The sequence below is a fragment of the Rhinatrema bivittatum genome, chromosome 2, assembly GCF_901001135.1.
Source record: "Rhinatrema bivittatum chromosome 2, aRhiBiv1.1, whole genome shotgun sequence".
Classification (NCBI taxonomy): domain Eukaryota; kingdom Metazoa; phylum Chordata; class Amphibia; order Gymnophiona; family Rhinatrematidae; genus Rhinatrema; species Rhinatrema bivittatum.
Genome location: NC_042616.1, coordinates 721,123,074 through 721,148,592, shown reverse-complemented (window position 1 = coordinate 721,148,592; position 25,519 = coordinate 721,123,074). Strand labels below are relative to the sequence as shown.

At 46.2% G+C, this 25,519-nt stretch overlaps 1 long non-coding RNA gene across 1 annotated transcript in view; it reads right to left on the bottom strand.

The window, feature by feature from the left end:
• The window catches only part of LOC115086271, a 43,970-nt gene that overhangs the window by 2,424 nt on the left and 16,027 nt on the right, over positions 1–25,519 (bottom strand). The window contains exon 2 of the long non-coding RNA XR_003855199.1: positions 2,363–2,439. This is a non-coding gene — a long non-coding RNA (uncharacterized LOC115086271). The remainder of the gene's footprint in view (positions 1–2,362; positions 2,440–25,519) is intronic.

Here is a 25,519-nt window from a genome sequence, read left to right as displayed (position 1 = left end):
TGGGGAAGATGAGATGGGAAAGATCAAGGAAGAGGGGGAAGATAGGCTGAGTATCAGGAATCTGGGATGAGGGTAAAGGAGGGAGAAAGAGGTGGGAGGATCATCAGAGGAGGGAGGATGTGGCATTAGAGATTGGAATGTGGGGATTTCAGGATCTGGGGAAAGAATCCAAGATCAAGGGAGGAAGGGTCTGAATTGCAGAGGGGGAAGAGGGGGAAGAGGGGGTCCTGCTCCCCCTTGCATGCCCTTTCTAACCTCCTACTAATCTGGCATATATACCCACATACCTGGCACCAATCCCTTCTCTCACACACAACACACACACACACACACACACACACCAAACACTGCCTCCCTTCCCTTCTCACAAACAGACACAGGTTCCTGCCAATTCCCTTTCATCTCCCAGTTCCTTTCCTCATACCCTCCTAACCTACCCAAAAGTATCCCCCCTTTGCTCTGTGTGCTCCAGGCTCAACCCCTCCTCTCCTGTTCCCTGCAGCTGGATCAGGAAGCAGAGAGATGTTTTCTGCTGAGTGAAATTTGGCACAGCTAGAAGGCAGCAATTCTTCAGTCAGCCTGCTTCCCCAGATTCTGGCCACCCTATGCACAGGCCTAGTGTGAAGAATGTCAAATCCAGGCCTGAAGTTAGGCTTCTGGAGAGAGCAATAGTACACAAACAGGATGATTAAGAAAGGATACAGAGACACGTTTTCACCATAACTCAAAGCTGAAATATTTTCTCTGAGAGCAGCAGTTAAGCCTGAGTTTTTAAGTTGCTTGGCTGAAATGTTTCATTAATAGGGAAGAAAGAGCTGAAGGTCAAATATGGTAGTACCTTGGTCTTAGACTCATTGGGGATAGATATATTAAAATGCAAGAAGGTATTAACCCTATAGTAAAGGTGTTTATTGTGTGATAAACACATTACCCTATCTACTAACCATTTATCACATTGTTGTCTTGTCTCATACTGCTGAGGTCACATATGAAGGAAACAAGGTTGGCCCCTATGGTCTGCCGATCATCAGACATTTAAGTGGGGACAGTATGTAACTCTGAGACATTTTAGTTCTCATCTGGGTCTGTCTTTGTGGACCTCATATTCCTGGAGGGGATAGGAAGCAGCTGGCTGGGGTTCAGGAGGTAGTGCTGGGGAGCTCCTCAGTACCACCTCCCAAACTCCAGTCAACTGCTTCCTGGCCCCTCTAAGAATATTGAATGGAACCTCAACCTAGAGGGGTTTCTCTGCAGCATGGCAAACTCGACCCACATCCTTTGCTCCTGTAGGACTCACACAGGAACAGGCTGAAAACCTGGAGGTCAGTCCCCTAGGCTTTCTTTTCTTAATCCTCCAGTTCCATTTTTGAGGACTCTGCCTCCAGCACGCCTCAGAACACAACTGCAGAAGATGGTGTGACAGTCTAACTGGTCCTAACATTTGGATTTATGGAAAGGAGAGGAAATTATATGAGTGGATATCTTGCTATGTAGAAATTATTAGTGGGGTATCTTGATCCTATTCTATATTAGTGCTAAATACTATTGCTTAGGGTAGAGAAGAAGTTTAGAGCCCATTTACCCTGTACGTCTGGTGTCTGTATGTGATGGTATATATTCCAGTTTGGAGAGGTGAAAGAAATAGAAGTTTAAAAATGTTCTCCCAGAACCTGAGGACCTGAGTGAGGTCCCTGTAATTTTTTTTCTGTTTGCCTGTATTAACTATATGTTGTTGTTCGACCTGAAGGCCTGTGTATCTGATGACACCTAGAACAAGTGAGATCCAACCCACTTACCCTTTAATGTAAGGTAGAAGCTGTCTTGAGTGTGGTGGAATGTAGAAAAATTGAGTGTTCTAACCTGCTGTCTCTGTATCCAAAACTGTGGATGTGTCTCCCAATAATGTGAAAAAAGCATGAGTGTTTACTCCTTCCCTCCCTTCCTGATATTCACCTACCCCAGGCACATTCTTTGATATATATATAGAGAATAAGAGGAGGGAGATTTTTCACAAATATTAATTAGGAATTTAGATAAAGAAGGGAGTAACCCTGATCTAATAGATTAACTGTTGTCCTCTTGCAAATCATTGACTAACAAATTTAAAATACACAAAATAAATTAAAAAACTTTACATTAGATTAGATATCCCTACTCCCCTGGCAACTTTAAATATCTAACAACAATATTAGATTGCAAATAATAGTCCAGCAGCGAGATTGGGGGCTATCCAGGTTTCTGAACCAAGTGCCACATGTATGATTATTTACCAGTTGGCAAAAGGTTGTATGTGTAGACTCGGTTCAAAGAGCTCCTAGTTCTCAGAGAATGAGTCAAATCTATGGAGGCTAGATTGGCATACCTGGAGGAATTGAGGCAGACAAGAGAGGTTCAGAGAGGACATCTGCAGCAAAACAGTAGTAAAGTTCCAGTTCCATTCTGGCAAAACACAACATGAATTTCATATAGAAAATTATTGAGAACATTGAACAGTGTCAACAAAACATTGCCCATATTCAAACATGAAAGCAATTGTTGAAAACATTTGTCAATCTGGTATAGCAGGAAGTGATCCTGCTGCTAGGACCTGCTCTCCAGGTAATGCAGTATCCTCTTGCACTAGGGATGGGTCTTCAAGGGCTTGTGCCCAAGAGGGAAATGTTAGGATGGCCAAGTAGATGATGATTTCATCATTCGGGATGTAGATAGCTGGGTGGCTGGTGAAAATGAGGATCGCTTAGTAACTTGCCTGCCTGGTGTAAAGGTAACGGACCTCATGTGTCACTAATTCCTTATTAATTTAGCTCTGGATGGTAAAAATCATTCAATATTAAATTACTCATGCCAGCAGCATGCAGAGCAAACTAGTGCTAGCACCAGCGTGATTAATGCCACCTTCATAAATGAGTCCCTATAAATGGAAAAATATTCAATTATAATTTATGAAAATGATCTAAGTACAATTATTTCTGTCAGACTCAAACAAGACAAGCAATGCATATAAGCTGTCAAAAAAAAGAACAGAATGCTAGACTATATGCAAATCATTGGGTGCCTATCTAAAGACTATATGCAAAGACATTTTACCAGCTGGAGACTTGAAACACTTGGAGACTCCGCTGAACCTACACAGGAGTGAGACCCAGCAACACAATGCTGGTCTTTAGGGTAGCCCTCTGGCCACTCAAAAGCCCTTTTGGACCTGCCGCTTGGGAATGGCTGTATCAGGGCAGATGGAGGTCGAGGACAGAAGATGACTCTGGAGACAAGACATAGACGAAGACATGGAAGGCTTGGAACTAGATGAAGACTCTGGTTCAGGGTTCAGATTCAAACTCAGGTTCAGGGTTCAGATTCAGGTTCAGGCTCAGGTTCAGATTCACAAGTATCCCTGCGACGCAGCACACCCTACACAGCACGTGGGCTGGTCGTGGACCACGCTGAATGCGGAGCAGACTCCAGGCTTGGAAGATGATGAAGACTTGGCACTGGAAACATGACGAAGACTCTGGGAGAGTCCTGCGCCACTGCACACCGTTCACTACCTGAGGGCTGAAGGCAAAGCGGGTTCAGGACTTCAGAATTGGACATGGATGGAAGCTGGAAAGGGAGCTCTGTAGATCAGGATTCAGGGATGCAGGACTCAGGAACTCAGAATCAGGGATGAGACCCCGGCATTTAAAAACAAGGGACTTAGGAGTCTTGACCAGTGAAAAAGGCAGGCCTTGTGCCACAAGGCACCCTACACAGCCTGCCGTGGGCTGGTTGGAGACCACAACACTGGCACGCCTGGAAGAGTGTAAAGAAAGAAGACCAAGAAGGCAGGACTTGAAGATGAGGACCGGACCATCAGGAACTTGACATCAGGAATAGAAGACACAAGGATCTTCAAGAGACCAGGCACATGGAATGAAGAACATAGAGGAGCTTCCATGAAGAACATGAAGACCTTGAAGAAGCGAAGATTAAGAATTCCGACGACTCTTGAAGCAAGAGCTGGAACAGGGACTCCAGGATGAAGCAACTCCTTACTAAGGCAACCAGGAAGTGATTGAGGAGCCCTTTTATAGGGCTGCAAGCATGATGTCATCAGGGAGGGCCCTTTAAATGTTCAAGAGAGGCACACATGCCTAGAGGACGCCGGCAGCAAATCGGGTACAGGAGCAAAGATAGTTGGCATCGGCGGCATCCAGGCCATGGAGAGCAGGCAGTGTCTGCATTGGTCCAGCCGCTGGAAGGAAGGCAGCGACGGTGTCCAGCCACGCAGAAGCAAGTTGGCAGAGGAGACTCAACACCGCATGGGAGTGGCAGCATGGCTTGGCGGCGTCGGTGGCTTCTCCAGACCACACCGGGAGGAGTGAGACCGTTTGCGGGGACCACCGCAAATGGGATCGCAACACCCATTCCCTGAGTCTAGGTAGTGTGCAGAGTCCTAACCAGGCTTCCTACCACATAAAATTTTCAAAAAGCCCAAAATATCTGTGGATACTATCCCTTACCCACCAGCAGTGATCCCTCTTTGAAATTGTCTGCTATATAGGTGGGCTAAAAGTGCCCATGTAAATTGCAAACAATTGCCCCTTGAGTTAATAGAAATAAAGCACTAGGGAGTCACAGCCATAGGTGGCATTACAGGGTAGAGATGTGAATCGTGTCCTCGATCGTCTTAACGATCGATTTCGGCTGGGAGGGGGAGGGAATCGTATTGTTGCCGTTTGGGTGTTTAAAGTATCGTGAAAATCGTTAAAATCGTGAGCCGGCACACTAAAACACCCTAAAACCCACCCCCGACCCTTTAAATTAAATCCCCCACCCTCCCAAACCCCCCCCCAAAATGCCTTAAATTACCTGGGGGTCCAGCGGGGGTCCGGAACAGCCTCCTGAAATCGAATCGTGTTGTCTTCAGCCGGCGCCATTGACCAACACGATTCGACTGCAGGAGGTCGTTCCGGACCCCCGCTGGACTTTTGGCAAGTCTTGTGGGGGTCAGGAGGCCCCCCCAAGCTGGCCAAAAGTCCCTGGGGGTCCAGCGGGGGTCCGGGAGCGATCTCCTGCCGCGAATCGTTTTTCCGTACGGAAAATGGCGCCGGCAAGAGATCGACTGCAGGAGGTCGTTCCGGAACCCGCTGGACTTTTGGCAAGTCTTGTGGGGGTCAGGAGCCCCCTCCCCAAGCTGGCCAAAAGTCCCTGGGGGTCCGGGAGCGATCTGCTGCCGCCAATCGATTTTTGCGATTCGCGGCAGCAGATCGCTCCCGGACCCCCAGGGACTTTTGGCCAGCTTGGGGGGGGGGGCTCCTGACCCCCACAAGACTTGCCAAAAGTCCAGCGGGGGTCCGGAATGACCTCCTGCAGTCGATCTCCTGCCGGCGCCATTTTCCGTATGGAAAAATGATTCGCGGCAGGAGATCGCTCCCGGACCCCCGCTGGACCCCCAGGGACATTTGGCCAGCTTGGGGGGGCCTCCTGACCCCCACAAGACTTGCCAAAAGTCCAGCGGGGGTCCGGAACGACCTCCTGCAGTCGAATCGTGTTGGTCTATGGCCGGCGCCATTTTGCGCCGCCATTTTGCAAAATGGCGGCGCAAAATGGCGCCGGCTGAAGACAACACGATTCGATTTCAGGAGGCCGTTCCGGACCCCCGCTGGACCCCCAGGTAATTTAAGGCATTTTGGGGGGGTTCGGGAGGGTGGGGGATTTAATTTAAAGGGTCGGGGGTGGGTTTTAGGGTGTTTTAGTGTGCCGGTTTTCCCGCCCTCCCCCTTCCCCTCTCCCGATTTACGATTTTTTGACAATAAATCGGGGGAATTGTTATTGTATCGTGGCCCTAACGATTTTTGACGATTTAAAATATATCGAACGATATTTTAAATCGTCAAAAAACGATTCACATCCCTATTACAGGGTGACAAATTCTACCACCCAAAAAAGGCTTACCAACCCAGTTTCAGACATCAGATTGGGCAGGAGTTTGTTTTACCCCTGCTCAATCTGATACAATGCAGAGCAGTTGATCCCCCTCGTCAAACCAAGCCAGCAACAGGAGCAGCATTTAAGGCTTTTAAGTGGCACATGTCAACTCTTGCTGCCGCAGGACCATTCTCATAGTAGGAGCTGCGAGATTGTGCTGTTTCTATCGCAAGACTAGCACCATGGTAGAGGGAGTTGACATGTGCTGATTAAATGCTGCTCATGCTGCTATCCACTATTCCTGATGAGGTGTGCACACAACTAAGATACAGAGAGAGGAGCAGTGGGAGCCTGGGCTGCTGTCCCCACTGTTCCTTTTGGTCTGTGCTAGCCAGCAGAGCAAGAATGTTCAAAATTCACTGGCTGGCACTTTCTATAGGCTGATTTCATAATGAATGAGATCAGCCTACAGGAAATAACGCTCACAACGTTTGAACGTGCTCACCTGGCAAGCCAACACAGAAGAATAGGAGAAGCCAGGACAGTAGCAGAGGCTGGGAGATGTGGCAACCCTCAAGCAGCGGTGGGAAAAGGAAGGGGGGAGATATAAACTGATAGGACTAGGGGAAGAGGGGAGAGAGAAACTTCTGGAGGACTGATGGGACTTGGGGAGAAGGGAGAAAAAAGCTGGTGGGAGACTGAAGAGATTGGGAGAGGGGGAAAGAGAGAAACTAATGGGCAGCTGATGGGGCTGGGGAGCTTGTAGTGGACCGAGGGGGCTGAAGCGGTGGAAACTAGGGACTGATGAGGCTGAGGGAGGGGTGATGAGTGAATCTGGTGAGGGTCTGATAGGGGGGAAGAAGGGGGAAGAGTATCTGGAGGGAGGGGTGAACGGGAGGAGGTGAGCCTCTGGAGAGAGGGAAAGGGTGAAAAGCGAAGATAGTCTCTGGAGGGAGGATTGAGAAGGAGGGAAGACAATCTGGAGGAAGGGGAGGGAAGAGGGTAAGAGCATCTGGAGTGAGAAAGGTGGAAGAGGCTTAGGAGGGAGCAAGAAGGGGTTTAAGCCCTTGAAGAGCAGGAGGGATGAGAAAGGGAAGAGAATCTGAAGGGAGTAGATGAGACGAGAGAAGAGTGTTGGGAGGGAGGGAGCCAATGGCAGATGGTGTGAAGGATCCGGAGGGACAGGGAAGAAGTTGAGTGGCATTGTAAAGAGACAGGATTGCGGAGGGAGACAGAGGGAAGGGACAGGTCTGTGAAGGGGATGAGAGCATGGAAATGGGACTGGGAAGGAGGTGAAAGAGGGGAATGGAAAACCGAGTAGGGGTAAAAAAAGAGGAAAAGGACTGGATGGCAGAAGGGGATGAATGACAATAAAGGAGATGGGGTTGGTGAGAAAATGAAAGAGAGGAAGGTAGATGAGAGCTGGGGGGGGGGTGAGTAAAGAGGGTGAAAAAGGGGACTAGAGTAATGGTGGAAGACAGAGGGAGGAATAAGAGACTGGGAGATGAGAAACTGAAGGGGAGAGTGAGAGGGCTGGGGACAGAGTGAGAGTGGGAGATAGAAAGCTGGTCGACAGGAGAGGAGAAAAGATGAAGACTACGTACTGGAGGGTGAGAGAATGAGAGAATAGGCGTATAATCTTGCTATGAGTGGATAGGAAGGCAGAGAAGAGAAATGACAGAGATAGATGTAGAGAAGGAAGGAACAAAGACAGGAGAGAAAACAATGAAAAAATAGGTAATCCTAGAAAAGAACTCAGAAGCCCAACACAAGGAAATTGGAAAAGAGAAACAGTGACCAACCCAATTAGAAAGGGGAATTCCCAAATTTTCAATTTTTAGAGATTTGAATATGTTAGCTTTGGGAAATGTGCATCTCTTCTATTTTTGTATTTTGCAAAGTATAGGAGGAAATGCATATCTATTTCTCTTTCTACAGTATTGCATTACTCGCAAAATCTAACTTCTTGGGTTTTTTTGTCTACATGTTTCTGAATCTTATATGTGGCCCCTTATTCTGTATTAGGTGAGGGTCTGTCTATGTTCTGTATGCGCAACCAAGATGAAGGATTCTTCTAGCGTGTAGTTCCTGAGTAGGGATCTGTAGCAACCAGTTTATTTTGTTTTCCCAATAGAAGGTGTATTGGTATTCTAGTGCCCATTTGTAGTGCTATCTTTTCAAAGGTATGGTGGTAGTTACCATGTAGACCTGGGAAAGCCACTGCATGAGCAAAAAGAAGCAGATCCATTTTTTGGGATCCTGCCACTATTAGAGACAGGTTGCAGAAAGACCACATCACTCCCACACTCATTGATCTCCACTGGCTTCCTATACAATCACGCATCATATACATAACTCTTACCCTCATTCACAAAAGCATCACCAACGAACATTACAACTGGTTAAACCCACTGTTCCTCCCTCGCACCTCCACAAGACCAACTCGGTCCTCCCTACGTGGAACTCTATTTTCTCCCTCTATAAAATCAACTAGACTTATCTCCACAACAAACAGAGCCCTTTCTCTTGCCGGCCCCACCCTCTGGAACTCCAATCCTCTTGACCTATGCACTGAAACCTCCACACCCAATTTCAAAAAGAAACTCAAAACTTGGCTCTTCCTCCAAGCCTACCCCCCTTCACCCTCGCTTACTAAACCTCTCCCGCTGTGACCTACCTCTAACCTTTGCCTTTCACTAGCCCCCCTTTTCCCGACTTCTTTCCCTCAAACAAGAACCAGCAATATCTACGAATGTATCGTTGAACCCTGTACATAACCTTATCCTTTTGTTATTGTTACTCATTCCCCTCTCCCAACTTATGTTACTCCCAGTTGAATCCCTTCAACTAATTTATCTAGTTTTTGCTTTGTTACTGTGTTTTACTGTTCTTTGTTCCTTGTAAAGGCAATGCCTATATATACCTTGGTTTTTAAGTTACTTGTAAACCGACACGATGTGCAAACGGTTGTCGGTATATAAAACCGTTTAAATAAAATAAATAAAAGGGCTTGATGAACCTTTGGTCTGACCCAATATGGCATATATTTCTTATGTTCTTATGCTGTTTGAGTCCTTGGAGGCAGTGTTGATATGATATAATAGCTTTTCTATATAGGGTCTGTGTGTCCGTTTTGCAGGTTTTATGTTACTTCACAAAGTATTTAGCAGTGGAAGGTATTTGTGCTGCTGTATGGTTAATTGTAAGGGCCATCTGTTGTTGGGGGAATTTTTGTGGATGCAGAGTGTGTTACAGAACTGGAGGAGCAGGTTTTATATTGAAATTCTGTCTCTTCCTGTATATTCTCCAGATTTCACTCTCATATCCATATAGAAAAATTAAACGAGGTTATCGAATAATTTTAATGGAAGTTTTACTGGGAGATTGAAACTGTTCAGGTATTTTAAAATTGCACATGAAAATCTAAAAGCACAAAAAAAGCACCAGAAACTTTCTGCAGATTGCTGTCTCTATTCTGCAGCAATTATACTACATCCAAATAAGTTTAAACATTCACTGCACCTGATTTTATTTTGACTGCTGCTCTAATGAAGTGTTGGAGCCTTTAATTTTTATTTGTGTCTTTGCCACTATGAATGATACTGGTTCTTTTCATATCTTCTGAGAGCCACATTAGCACACAGTTGTTAATGTAGTATGTCATGTATTTGTCTACTGCTTTGCAAATGATGTTCCTCTTCTTACTTCTGTTTCCATTGTAGGTTTTTCTTCTGTCATATAACTTAATTGCTCAATATGCTGAAAGTTGCTAATTTTAGTGGGATATCTTGTGCATATCTGCAGATTATTTGTTTTCTGCAAAATTCAGTATAATTTGGACCTTTCTTTGTTATAAACAGAGAAAAGGAAACACCTTTTGAATTTGGAATTTTCTATGATTTAGGGCCTTATTCATTAAGTGGTGAGTTTTCAAACACTGCAGTAGTTAGCGCTACTTAGATGAACAAATTTTATCTTATTCGGATAAGCTGCGGCACTTATCCGACTATATTCCGATTTATCCGGCTAAGCAGCAGCAGGCCTACATAGCCGGATAAGTCTGAAAAATGCTATTTGTCTGTGTAAGTAGCATTTCGGACTTATCTGACTACATGCCTGCTGTTTCTTAGCCAGATAAATCAGCATTTATCTGGATAAGTCCGAATTGTGCAGCTTGTGGTTTTTACATACACAAGCTTTTGTGCGCATATATGTACTCATATTTTATAATCTGTGCATATCTTTTTAAGCATAGATTATCAAATACTGTAGCAACTTTGTGTATGCCCTTATACATGCATATATGGGCACGAGCAAGCGGTTTTGAAAGTTATCCTCCCTGTGTTTTCTCTTATTCTGTGTCTATGGGAAAAGACTTTAAAGAATCAAGCCATTAATGGTGTAGTGGAAGCTCATTTCTTCTAGTAGAGACTGTGCTTTACATAGATTTCTTTGCTATCTATAAGGTTCTTTTCCCGTCGATAGCAGGGCTGAATTAGCCGTGCTGTCATGGGATCTGTCAATCAGGCCCGGGAGGCGGAGCTTGTCAAAGCAGAGAACAGAGCTTTGCTCTCTGCGGCTGCGCGTGTGTTCCCACGCAGGAAAGTAACGGAATCTCCTCAGTCTGTTTTTTCCGCGAGCGGGAACGCACGCGGAGCTGTTTTCTCCTCAGTTTAAAAACAGAAAAGAATTAAAATGTCAAAGTCGGGGTTTAAACCCTGCAGTTGCGGGAAAGTAATGTCGATCACGGACGGACATGATCGATGTTACAGATGTCTAGGACCAAATCACAATCAGGTAGATTGTGAATTTTGCTCTAAAATGTCACCTAGAGCACTAAAACAAAGGTCCTATAGACTTCAAGAACTTTTTGCCTCAAAGGACCCGTCGGAAGCTCGCTCGTCACCTGGCCTGCTAACTTTATTGGCTCCATCGAAAAAGAGAACCTTGTCGTCCGATCCTCAATCCTCCACCCTAGGAGGTAAGGAGAATGTAAAGCGACGAAGGCCAATGGATTCTAAGAATCCTCAGTACCTGCAGAGCCACAACATCCCATATCGGCGCCAGAAACCTCGGCACCGACACCTTCTGCGCCTATGGTGCCATCTGCGCATAATAGGGGATTGGCGCCGGGAGAGCGATTCCCGAACACCCCGACAAGACTGGCGCACTCGGCACAGAAGAACCCACTGCGCCGATCAAATACGCGCACGGTGCCGAAGACTTCTGCGCGTATGGCGCCGTCTCCTGTAACATCAGTGCGCACGGCGCCGAAGACATTGGCGCCAATAACCCTGGCATGCACAGATTCAGGAAAATATGCGCATAAACCTGTATCCGCGCACAAATCTACATCCGCGCACAAAGGTAAAACCGCGCATAAAGTTATGGTCGCGCATAAAGTTATATCCGCGCATAAATCTACATTTGCGCATACATCTGAAACCGCGCATAAATCTAAATCTGCGCATAGATCTAAATCTGCGCATAAAAAGCATAATTATTCACCTCAACTATCAAAGAAGGAATTGAAACGACGACATTACCCTTCACAAAGTTCTTCTTCTGAAGCGGATACCACAGCATATACAAGTCATACAGACTCGTCGGCTAGTGATTATCATAAACACTCACGGCACTCTCATCATAAGAAACCGACAAAGAAGAGTGCTACATGGGAAATAAGTCCTTCGACTTCTAAATCGTCTCTTAAACTACCTTCTAACACCTTCTCAAGGAAAGAGGTAATACAGGTTGTTTCCTCCACCACTTCTACAGATACAGAAGATTCGAGGAACATATCAGACAATAAAATACAAACTGACAAAAAGGTACCTAATACTTCAACTCAGAGTAACCCAATGGACCTTAAAGCAAACGTTTCACAAAAGCAAGATAATCGTATGGCAATGCCCCCTCATACGAGAGACGCTTTTTATCAATTGTCTCAATCGTTAGCAGGTTTTTATGAAACGCTTCAATCATCATTCAAAATGTCTAATATTGCTGATGACAGTTCTCCGGAACACAAAGCACATCTTAATACAGAGCCGTCGGTAGAACCGCCGACATCTCCCATAATACACCAACCAGCCTCCCCAACTCATATACAGGATACATCTTTTGATTCTCCTTCAATACAAACATCATCATCATCTACAGGATTTCCATCGGATCCGCAAGAACAGCCTCAGGAACCATATTCCCCTCCGGAAGACCTCACATACCCAAAATTCCTAGAAAAATTGGGTACAATACTGTATCTAGAGGTCCAAAAAGAAACAGACCCTAGAGCAGAAACCCTTGGTCTTCTAAAGATTTTTGATACTCCAGGGGAACCAACATCTCTTCCACCACAAGAGATCTTACATTCAGTCTTACAAAAGTCCTGGGATGCTCCTTATACCATTCCAGCCGTTTCCAGGAAAACTGACATAAAATTTCGTATGAAGAAAGCATCAGTGTACACTCTACCACAATTACCTCCTGCTTCGATTGTAGTAGAGTCGGTGATGCAAAGGTTCAAGAAAACAAGGTCCCATTCCTCTTACCCACCGGGGAAAGACAACAAATATTTAGATGAGTTTGGCAGGAAAATATACCATAACTCGATGTTGACTGCACGAATTATGCAACATCAATTCTACATGGTAAAATATCTATATGAGTGCATGCAAGCTATGAAGGGTATACATTCCTCAGTGGCGGAACAGATACCTCAGCCTCTTTATGATATGGAAGAGTGTTCTCGACACCTCTTGAGGTCAATCTATGAAGCACATGAAACATCATCCAGGGCATCTGCAACAGCCATTGCAGCCCGCAGACTAGCATGGTTACGTTCAAGTTCGATACGAGAAGACTTGCACGAGAAACTAACAAACCTCCCATGTACGGGGGAGAAGCTCTAGCAGTACAATCAATAACATCGCATCCTATTTACTCGACTACATGTCGTTATATGGGATCTACTCATAGGCAATCATATGCCAGAAGACCCTATAGATCTTATCAATCTTTTCGTACCCAACCATACCCTTCCTACCAGTGTCCTGCTCCACAAAACAATACATCAAACCAACGAAGAGGTAAACCACGTAACCAGAGACAGCAGGCACAACAGCCGGCTACTGCAGTGAAAACGACTTCATCTTTTTAGTTACTCAGCCGCCACCACAACATCAAGCTCCTCCAGGCAGAATTCGTTCTTGCCTGGAAGCCTGGGAAAGAATAACATCAGATCAATGGGTTTTGGAGATAGTACGTCACGGTTACCAACTCCATTTTCTCACGAAACCCATATTGCCTCATCTTTCCACACTCACAATTCACAATTCCCATCCACAACTGGGGGAGGAAATAGCTTTACTTCGCAAACAACAAGCGATTCGACAAATTCACCCAAACTCCAATTCAGCAGCATTTTATTCCCCATACTTCCTCATACCCAAGAAGTCAGGTGGACTTCGCCCCATACTAGACCTAAGGGAATTGAACAAATTTCTCACCAAGGAGAAATTCAAAATAGTGTCGTTGAAGTCAATTCTTCCTCTCATTCAAACCAACGATTGGATGTGCTCAATCGACCTCAAAGATGCTTACACACACATTCCAATCCATCCATCCTCGTGGCGTTACCTATGCTTTCGCTACAGACATCAACACTACCAGTACAAAGTTCTTCCCTTTGGCCTTTTGGCTGCACCCAGGGTATTCACTAAATGCATGATAGTGGTGGTGGCTCATCTCAGGAAACAAGGTATAACCATCTTTCCATATCTGGACGATTGGCTCATACTTGGCCCGACTCCAAGCATTTTACTGGATCACCTCCATCGGGTGATACACTGTATACAAGAACTAGGATTGGTGATCAATTTTCAGAAATCACACCTACAACCAACACAACAGTTGCAGTTTATAGGCACATACCTGGACACTACGTGCAACAGAGCGTACCTCCCAAACGACAGAATATCACATTTCCGTCATCTTCTCTATACCTTGAATCATACTCAGAGACCGTCGGCGAGACAAGTCTTGGTAGTCCTGGGCCACATGGCAGCAGCAAATTTCACTGTTCCCAACACCAGACTACACATGAGGCGCCTACAATGGGGACTAAAACGTCAATGGAAACAGCATTCACAACCATTGACACTTGACACAGAAGGTATCGCTAACGGCCGAGATGAAAAAAGATATAACATGGTGGCTCCTAGACTCCACCCTGTCCAAAGGAGCGTTGTTCAGCCCCCCTCCTCACAACGCAGTCCTAACCACGGATGCATCTCACAAAGGCTGGGGTGCACACCTCGAGATTTACGAAACACAAGGGTTATGGACAATCTCGGAACAGAACCTGCAAATAAATTTATTGGAACTCAGAGTGATTCGCAATGCATTACAAGTGTTCCAAGACCACCTGAAAGGACGCAGGGTCATGATCTACACGGACAACCAAGTAGCGATGTTTTATATCAACAAACAAGGAGGGTCCGGTTCATGGTCCCTTTGCAAAGAGACCCTGATGATCTTCGAACATGCTCACTGAAATTCCATACATCTTCAAGCAACGTACCTTCCAGGAGTTGCAAACACAAGAGCGGACAGACTAAGCTGCATCTTTCATCCTCACGAATGGACACTCAACACAGAAATAGCCCAAGACATATTTATGCAGTGGGGGACACCTTCGATAGATCTCTTTGCAACAGAGATCAATGCTCAGGTTCCCAGATTCTGCTCGATAAGACCAAGCCAATTCAGGATCGCTCAAGATGCCTTCCTCATTCTGTGGACGACAGGCCTCTTGTATGCCTTTCCTCCCATACCTCTCATAACAAGAACAATTCAGAAGTGTATAGCGGACAAAGCTCAACTGATACTCATAGCCCCGGCCTGGCCGAGGCAGCCATGGTTCAGTTTCCTGCTTCGGCTATCCATCCGGGATCCAATTCTATTACCGGATCGACAAAATCTTCTCTGCCAAGATCAAGGGACACTTCTACACCCGCTACACTCATCTCTACACTTGACAGCTTGGAGATTGAGAGGCTCCTTCTAACAGAACAAGGAGTTTCCACTTCAACACAATTCATTTTGTTAGAATCGAGGAAACTCTCAACCAGGAAAAATTATAGATACAAATGGAAACGTTACTCTGCCTGGTGCACTTCCAAAGGTGTATCACCATTGAACTGCTCACCGCAGTTACTTATTGATTATCTTCATACACTATATGTAGCTGGTCTAGCAACATCATCCATCAGAGTTCACCTCAGCGCCAAGGGGGCTTATCATAGACCAATCAATGACATGCCTATATCCAATCACCCATTACTGACTCATTTCATGAAGGGATTAACGCACATTCGTCTTCCGGTATCAAAACCTCCAGTTCCATGGAACCTCAACATAGTTCTGGAACAGCTCATGCTTTCCCCATTTGAACCCATGGACTCAGCACCCATTAAATACCTCACATGGAAGGTGGTATTCCTGGTTGCAGTAACATCAGCACGAAGAGTTAGTGAGTTACAGGCTTTGGTCCATTATCCTCCATACTTGCAATTCCATCACCAGAAGGTAGTTCTCCGAACTCACCCATCTTTCCTACCGAAGGTAGTTACCCCATTCCATCTCAATCAAACAATGGAATTACCAACTTTTTTCCCTAAACCGCACACGAACGATAGGGAAAAACTACTGCACACACTAGATTGTAAAAGAGCTTTAACACACTACAAAGAAAGAACAAACTCGGACTCCCGTGTTTCTCAACTCTTTGTTTCCTTCGACCCGAAGGCACCTGGACTACCAGTAGCTAAACGCACCATCTCCAGCTGGATAGCGCAGTGCATCAAATTCTGCCATGATAAACAGAATTTACAATTACATTCTACTCCTAAAGCTCACCAAGTTAGAGCAGTAGCAACCTCCTTGGCACACCTGAAAAATGTGCAACCTATAGACATTTGCAAGGCAGCTACATGGTCATCACTGCATACCTTCACATCTCACTACTGCCTTGACCAACAAGCAGCCACTGATGCGACAATAGGACAAGCAGTACTGCAATCTCTGTCCTCCAATACACGGTGACTGCCATACTGCCAAAGATCACGTACAAACACATATATCATAAATAACGTGATCGGGAGCTTGGGACTCCCATGACAGCATGGCTAATTCAGCCCTGCTATCGACGGGAAAAAGCAAGTTTGCTTACCGTAAATGATGTTTCCGTAGATAGCAGGATGAATTAGCCATGCTGACCCACCCTCCTCCCTGGCAGTCACCAAGTCTTCGACTACCTTGATGTTTAATCACAGACTGGGAGATTCCATTACTTTCCTGCGCGGGAACACGCGCAGCCGCAGAGAGCAAAGCTCTGTTCTCTGCTTTGACAAGCTCCGCCTCCCGGGCCTGATTGACAGATCCCATGACAGCATGGCTAATTCATCCTGCTATCTACAGAAACATCGTTTACGGTAAGCAAACTTGCTTTTACTTAATGTTATCAGCATTTCCTGCCTTTTGAGCCATACAAGAACACATAAACTCTGATCAAGCATAAACTCTTGATCAAGTTTTCTTTTTATAAACTGTGGTTGCTAGGATTCCATCTGTTTGAATATGTGTATCTACTGTTAATGTTAATGACAGTTGCTATCATCTTCCAGTTACACAACCATTTAATTTCAAGATAATGGATGTAGAACTTAACAGTTGGCTTGTGTGTTATAAATATATTGCACCCTTATTACTGTACCATCCACAATGTTGGAAAGGAATGAAAGTAAAACAGCTATAACATCTCATTTGAAGCTACATGTCAAAGATGGCTCAGTGGCCGGTGCTGCATAGTCAAAGGACTCCGGTCTCAGGATTCCCAACTCTAGGTCCTGCTCCTCAGGCCTGGCTGAGGTAGCATTCAGAGTCCCTGAGGTAAGAATTGAGCCAAGAGCAGTTACCTATTTCAGTTATCCTTATATAGACTGGTTAAATGTAACCTCAAAAATAAAATGCATGGATTCTAAAAATCACTGTTGTTTGGGATTGACAAGTCCAGGGCCCTACAGGGGAAGAAGCCTTGAGTAGTGCACAAGACCTGGTTCAAGAAGTAGCTGTAGATAAGCTACTCTGTAACAGATACCATATTATTATTATTATTATTATTATCCTCGTGGTTTGTATAGTACATACTAGATGTACGCAGTGCTGTACAGAGACACAGAGAGGACAATTTTTGAAGCCATTTCTACAGGTAAAATATCGCTTTACCCACGGAAATAGGCTTTTAGAAAATTGCTTGCCCTACATGACCAAAAACGTTCGCACAAAGGGCCTCTATACGTGTACTTTTACCCGCAGTCAGAGAAGGAGCTCCCAGGGCAGGGTTAGGGAGGAGTTTGCAGCTACTTGCTTATTTAAAATTTTCAAAAATTATACACATTTTTTTCTCAGAAAAACTACCTGCATAAATTAGCAGGTGTAAATGTGTGCAGGTAGTTTTTCTGGGATAACTTCAATAGTTTTGTTCACAGAATATGGTTTAAATTGCTACCTGCAGATAAATTTCCCTCTTCACACAAACTCTTCTAAGTCACACAACCCTCACATCCCTTCAACATCCTCCACTAATAAACCACACACACACATGCCATATTACACACCCACACCATCCCCCGAACATACACATAAGCCCCCCACACGTCCTCACACTCCCACCCCCACCCCCCACCCCCACACACACCCTTCCACATACAGGGCACACATGTACCCTTATACACATAACCTATATACATACTGTCAGGACTAGCCAGTCACCCAAAAAAAGGAGTGTGTGCAGCTGTGAACCAAACTGAATTCAGGCCGAGCAACATAAAATGGAAGCCTAGTAAACGCGAGATGGCTGGGGGTCGGACCTGGTGAGGGGAAGCAGAAGAGTGCTGGCTGGGTCACTGGCTTGGCTTTCTGAGAGAGTGGGAGCAGTGGGAGGGGTGAGAGAAGGAGGTGGGGGCAGGAAGAAAGCAAGCTAGACGAGGAGAGGGGAGAGAAGCGCATGGGACAGAAAAAGAACAAGAGAGAGAAGGAGTGTAGGCAGTGAGTGGGAGAAAGCGGAAAAGGGGTGGGGCAGGGGGAAAAAGAGGGGCTTGAGGGGATACTAGTGCTGGGCAGAGAGGGAGCAAAGCAATGCAAAGGATGGGGCAGGAGGTGTAATGTTGGGGATGCCGAACCTCCATTGTTGTTCTTGTGGGGGTTGGAAGGTGTTATATTATAAAGGCATAAATAATAAATAAGTACTATTACTACTACTTATAACTTCTATAGTACTAATCCTCATATGCAGTGTGTGGTATAGCACAAGCTGTCTACGGCTTTTCTAGAGCACAGATTCACGCTGGACTCTAGCTTCTCTGGCACAACTTTATTCTTTACAGCAATTAGCATAAATCCAAACTGCTAACCTTTCACCAAAACAACCTCAGCAGATTATTTTTATTATCAGGAGCTGCATTCTTCTTCTTCTTCTTCTGCTCTGAGCCTCAGCTATATTCCTTGCCAAGGGAGCTGCCCTGTACACACAATGCCTTTTCTTAAGGCAGACTGGGAGCAGACAGCTGAGCCTGGCCCTTTATGGTGTACAGAGTGTTTCTCTGATGCACTTTGTCACATTCCCTACCTCTTAGCTCAATCTGGTCAAATTGAAAGTCTACTCCTACTAGGGCTATGTTCCTAGTTAGGAACCCCTTGTTCTTATTCTCTTTTCCTGCCCTACCTTGGGGCTTTCTCTTCTTTCTTTCTTTAGCTAGGTCCTGAACCCCTAACCCATATGGGTTGCATCTTGTTCTAACTCCTTTAAAGGAATGGCCTTACTACCACTCCTTAACCTAGATATCTGGTCCACCTTAAATCCCTACAGAGAGCTCTGTGGGTGGGACCCAGCTGGGTAGGTTAAGAGGCTGAGCCCTGCTGGGATCAGGAGGCCCCTTCGACTCCAGGAGAAGGCAACTTCTGAATACATGGCAGACCTAACCAAAGCTGTGAGTAGACTGCTGGTGGAAAGCAGTTTGTGTATAGAAGAAGGCAGCTCCTAATTTCATTGCTGTCCTAACTAAAGTGATATATACTACTACTGAAGATAGGCACCGTGCTTTGTTTACATGCTGAAAGTACTTAATAAAGTGAATGTTATATGAAGAAAGCTTGGAGTCAGCTTGGTTTCTACCTCTAGCCTAAGAAGGTTGCTTGATCATCCCACATATGATGTCAGTTTGGGGATTAGAAAAGAAAGTTTTTGTGTGAATCCTGCCCCAAAAAGCAATTTTGGGACAGAGGCAGTGCTGCTAAGGTGGTACACAGAACACTGTGAGGAGTTTTTTTAAAGAGTGTGGATCAGGGAGCATACAGAAATACATCTGTGGCTCTAAACAGGGTACAGATCACAGAAGTGCATACAACACAAATGTAAATACTGAAAGTTTGTTTTAATGCAGGTAAGAGTGACCTGGGGCCTGAAAGCAAAAGTTTAAATGTACCATTGCAAATAAGTGGGTCAGCTCTGCTTGCATAGTGTTCTGTTTGGGGCATCTTGTGGACTCTTAGTCGCAGTGGAGATGACTCCTCCCACAGGGAGGGTCCCCGTGGGGAACCACAGCGATAGGCTAAACTCAGAGAGCAGACACTTGTAGCTGGAAAGCTTTATTGTACTGCTGTAGATAGATGGTATGAGGCAGGAAGGAAAGGCAATGAAGTCCAGTAAAGTGCCAATACGTTCAGACAGTCTCAGATGTAGAAGTCTCACCTAGATGTTCAAGGTAGGTAGGGACCCACAGAGCGGGAATAGCCAAGCCTGGTGGGTGGAGTTGGAGAACTGGATCGCAGAGGTACTCACAGGAGCGTAGTACGGATGTCTTCCTGGCAAAGGAGATGGTGGAACTGAAGGTCCGTAGTGCAGGATAAACTGGGCTGATAGGCCCTCGAGGAGCGAGTACCAAATAGTGCAGAAGATCTTGAAATGAAATAGAGAAAGACCCCCGAGGAGCGGTTGTCTAGTTAGTAGCGACCCTGAAAGGTTGTAGGAAGCGAGAGGCCCCTGAGGAGCTGGTGCCTAGAGCTTCATCAGAGCAAGATTCCCCGGAGGGTAGAGAGGCGTCTAAGCGGCAGCTTAGAGCAGTCAGAGTAGCTAAACCGAAGTCCTTGCTTAAATACCCGGAGGTATTGACGTCATGTGGTGGGGACGTCCCCGAGGTTCCCGCCATGATGTGTACTTAGGCGTAGGCAACGTGCGTGAGCGCGCCCTAGGAGACCATGGGAAGGAGCATGGTGGACTGGGACATCCATGCTGCGTTGGAGATGCCGAAGGTTTCAGCACTCAGCACCGGAGGCAGCCATCTTGCCCACAGAGGAGGAAAAGGGTAGAAAAGAGGTAAGGCAGAGTGGTTGCAGCCGTCTGCGACCGACAAACGCAACACATAGACAGAAGTATAAGTGAGTTAGTGCTGGTGAAGCAGGAATTTTTTTCCTTTTTTTTTTACCTTCTCATAGAAAAAGAGTAACAATTGTGCAGTAAGAATGCATTTGAATAGTGTGTGGCCCTACAAGTAAAGCTGCCAGAGTTGCTGTGTGTTTAGACAGAGCAGGGTCCTCCAACAGCAAGTACGTTGTTGTGCAGTAGAGCTTAAGGAGTGCAGCTGCAGAGAAGCCTGGGTAGTGGTAAAGAAAACTTGGAGTGAAGCCAGTAAGTGCACTGCAGGAACAGGTGACTGAAGGAACGTCAGAAGGCTTGGAACCTGTGGCAGGGGTATAGAAAACCTGGAGTGGAGCCGGTGGATAACCTGTAGGTGCAGGAAATAATAAAGACAGCAACCAGAACAGACCAGGGAGTGCTGAACGGATCTGTGGGAAAAGCGGCAAAAGCAGTCCAGATGGTGTGAGCTGGGGAAAGCTTGAAGGTATGTGTTTTTCTTCGCTCTGGTAAGCATACTTGGGGCAGGTGGTTGGCCGGTGTCTAATGAAGGCAGATGGAGCCCTGAAAGGCTTTTATTATGCCTTACTGTTGGTAAGAGTATCTAACCCCTAGGAGCCGAAGGTTGGGGAAGTGCTATGTTGCATGCCAGAGTTTCCTATCAGTCCGCACCTGGAGTCTGTTTCTCTTCCCCTAGGTCAGTGCCTAGAGGAAAGACTGTGGAGAAAGGTGCAGCAGCAGATGGAGAAGCGGTCAGAGGAAAGATCAGGTGGAATTCCATATAGTTCAGCCTACACCAGGGTGCATAGAAGAAGACTCCAAGGCACAAAGAAATCTGTAGAATTGGACAAGTACTGTTGAAAGGGGACTCTGATGACCAGCTTGGAAGAAGCGGTTGGGGAAGAAAGTCCTTGGGTAAAAGTTACTTGGGGTTCTGAAAATAGGAAAGCAGAATTTAAAGTGTACTGTGGAATGCTTGTATAGTAAGCACACTTAGTATGGAAATGTATGTATGTGAGGGGTGGAAGCACAAGGAAGGGGTTCCTGCTCTAGAAGTTGGGGCAAGTGCTGTACTCACCACAGGGGTGATGTGTAAAGAGGTATCAGCTGCAGAAGCAAGACCTGCTGTAAAAGTAGAAGCTAAAGGGACTTCAAAAGTATCTGTGGGAGATCCCAAGGGGAAGGAAAGTAAGCTGCTAAAGCAGGGGCAGCCACTGGAAGGGGCCCCAAAAGCCAGTACCCGAGGCACAGGAGAAAGAGCCAGGTTGGACCTGCCAAAACCTACGTACAGCAGGATGAGTGTAAGTGGGTAGCATTGCCAAAACGAGGTATGCTAGTGGAAAACCATGGTGGCACTGGGTTTGAGTGCTCACGATGTGGTTCAGTGGCTCATGCCACAGAAATCTGCTCTTATGCAAGTACAGAGACAGGATCACGGGGGTTAGGGAAATGCTATGTTGAAGGTGGCATTGATAATGGTCAATGCTGGGAGTGAAATTCTTGAAGGTTTTCTCCCCTGTCTGATTTGTGCTGAGAGAGCCCATGAAAGGGGGCCATGTCCTAAGGTCCCACTGGAAACACTGTACAGGAAGTGGAGTGGAGAAAAGGGAGTCGCCGAGGTATCTGCACCAGGGAGTGGTGAGGCTACAGAAAGGAATGTGGGTATACGGGAGGAAACCAAGGGTGACCTGTCAGAATTAGGCCCCATAGTTACTAAACCTAGGGATAGTAACACAGGAGAAATAGAAAGTGCTTGGAAGAAGGAGACAATCATGTACTTTTGTGTAGCAGGATCTCTCACCTCTCAAAAGCAGGACGGGAGGGAGAACCTGAGGCTGAAGTTATGGCAGCTAGATACAGCTACAAGGCAAGACCTAAGGGAGTTAGAGAAAGGAACATATCAGGGTGAGGTCTCTGGGAAAAAGAACCTTCCTTATCCATTAGCAAAAAGTCAAAGGGACGAAGTAAGGCTGGAGTTTCATTTGGAAGAAGCTCTGAGCCAACTGGAATCTGAAACGAACCAGTAGCAACAGTTAAACCAGTTTCTGGGAGAGCTTACCAACCAGCATAAGGTACTCTCTGAAAAACATGCAGAATTACAAGAAAGTCTAGAAGCAGAGAAGGCTCCCCATAAAAGAGTTGAAGAGCAGGGAAAAACCCTGAACCAGCAGGTGGAAAAGCTGAAGCTAGAAATAAAGGAGAGTGAGCAAGCTAAGTGTGAGTTTGCAGAAGAATTTGCTTGGTTATAGGAAGAGGCATGGCAGCCAGAAATGCAAGACAAGCTAGAGCAGCTGGAGAACCCACTCTCAGAAATCCAGGTCAGGCAGAGAAGTAAATGCCTACAGCTGCTGGATAAAATAGAGGAACTTCTGACAGAGATAACCCATGTGGAGAGTGAGTTGTGGGAATTCACTGAGGAGACCACGTGTTTAAAAAAGAAGAAAGAGGGAAGACTGCCAGTCTACCTGAAATAAAGCCAAGGAAGGACTCAGGGCTCCTGGAAGCTGAGAAAGCACAGCAGCCGTCTGAATCACAAGACTGGTATTTTGACTTTCAGAGGGATAAAGCTGCAAGGGAAGATAAAAGCAGCAAAGGTGCTGAAGCCAGAGAAAAGCCTTTGGACAGTGTGACAAGAAAGCCTGGAGGGGAACCAGTAAGCACACCACTGGCAGAAGAAAAGCTTGACTTACAAAAACAGGCACAGCTGAATCCCAGGAAAGAGAATGAGAGCCAGCTGACTGGACCTGCGAGGACTGTGACTATTGTGCCATAGAGCTCAGGGAGGAGCCTTACAAATTGTCCTGAAGAAGGCAGTGCAGAATGGCTGGTTGGAGGCCACACAGATTGGCTGGAGGAAGCCAACATGAAGGAGCCAGAGAGAGGTGCTGCAGAGAGCCCAGAGAGAAGGGTGGAGGAGCCAGCGATTGGCATTGCAGGAAGCCCATAGAAAGAGACTGCAGGGACTCCAGAGGGAGGCACTGTAAAATACCCAGACACAACCAATACAGAAGGGCCAGAGGGAGGCGCTGCAGGTGGAGATGGCACAGAGGAGTCAGAATACACTGTAGATAAAGTTGTGAGAGAGTGGAAGCCTAAAGGAGGGTGAGTGGAAAAGAAGCCATCATAGGAATGTCCAAAGAGTCCTGCTGGAGAACAACTGGAACCCAGAGCTACATATGGACTCGTGGGAAGAACTGGTGGTCAACACTAGGCAAAAGGCACAGTGAGTGATGGTAATGGTGGTACTTTGGTTAACACTAGTGAGAGATGGGAAGCACGACTATTAGGAATACGGCTTGTGGGAAGGCCCTGGAACAGTGGTACTCACCCCAATGCTACCCACCATAGCTCAGGAGGCCATCTGTGCCATCCCATGGCATGGACACTTCCATCTCCTCTGTGCTCCTGAACGTGGCGCCACATGCCACCAGCCTGCTCCTGCCCCGGATGTCCTAAGGCGCCCTCATGTGCACAACTCCTCCTCTTAAAGGGCCCATGGCAGGAAAGCCTCTACAGCGCCCCTTGATGATGTCATGTTGCCCTCTTTATTTGAGGGCTCCTCAGACCACACTCTAGTGCTTTAGCAACGGGTCTTCTGCATCTGGTATGTAGTGTGTGGTGCTTCTTCCTAGTTCCTGATCCTGTCTTGCCTCATCTCTCCAGCCCAGCCTTGCCTCTACAGCTTGTCCAGCCCTTTGCTTTCCCTTTATCCAGTCTATTCTGCTTTCCTTTTCTTTGTCTCCCAAGTCTGCCCTCAGAATGACTTCTGGATCTGACCCTTGTATAAACATTGACCATTCTCACTTGTTGCCTGCCACTGACCCTTGCCTGGACATTGACCACTCTCACTTGCTCACTGCCACTGACCCTAGCCTGGCCCTGGACCTATGAGTAGGCCACATCCATAGAGAATCTTGTCTAAGGCCTGCTGGTCCCCAGAACCCGAAGGCTCAACCCAAGAGGAAAGGAGTTGTTATAGCTGATGCTCCTGTCCAGTCTCTCTCCTGCAAAGCTCCGCCAGTTGTTGGTGAGGATCTACAAGGTCTACCCTATAGATTGATCCAACCTCACCACAGCAGCAAAGGTCCACAAATCTTACAACGACCCTAAAGCCCCAACAAAAAGGTTTAGCTGGCAGGAAGCCAGAAAGAATCTATTGGGAAGTGAAGCCACTTCCCTGGATGGGATCCAGGGTGAGTGAATATTTATTTTTTTAACTCTTTTCTATATCGACATTCATGATCAATATCATATCATATGCCTGGTCCACATTAAATCCAGACAGAGGGAAAGAGCTCTGTCGGCGGGACTCTGCTGGGCAGGTTAAGACACAGAGTCCCGCGTCTCAAGGAGAAGGCAGCCTAAGAAAGTTGCTTGGTCATCGCACACCCCTCTATGTGCCTCCACACTGCCTTTGGAGAACCAAGCTTGGGTGAGGTCAATGCAACTTTTCTTACCTTAGATAAACCAATTTTTGGTGGCTCATCTTTTTTGAGGGTACCCTTTCCCTACCCTTTTGGGGTCCCTGTTAAGGATTCCCAGTGAATTCCTGGGTAGTTTTTTTTGCATGCCAAGTTAACTTCTTGTACCTTTGGGAAACTAGCATACCCAGCTCTCCCCTGTGGATATCTCCCTTGAGGTTTATATGATTTGGAACTTTTCCTAACCCTCTCTGGGCTTCTCCAAGGGAAGACCTCCAGTCAAGACTCATTTCCAGCCTTGGTTACTCCCAGAGACTCACTCTCAACAACGTCCAGTTCATTAATATCATCTTTTAGTTTGGCCTCTATGGGGTTCTGCTCCAGTGAGAGTATAACCAGTGCCAGTTTCCTTGTTGGTGAGGATGGTCTTCTCCATCCTCACCAACAAGGTGAGGATGGAGAAGACCATCAAGGAAGAAATCCTCCTTGATTTCTGTCACCTGCTCCTCTGGGAGTGTTTCAATCACTGTTGTTGAAGATTCATGATCCCTGCAGCCTTAATTAACTTGCTTCCTCCTTCTGAGGGTTTGCTCATTCCCACCTTCAACTGGTGCCTGTGTTGGAGTCTCTTCCATCTCCACTGGGTCTATATAAGAATGAGGAGCACTTCCAAGGTCCTCACCATAGGGTGTCACCAGGTCGAGTCCCATATCTTCTT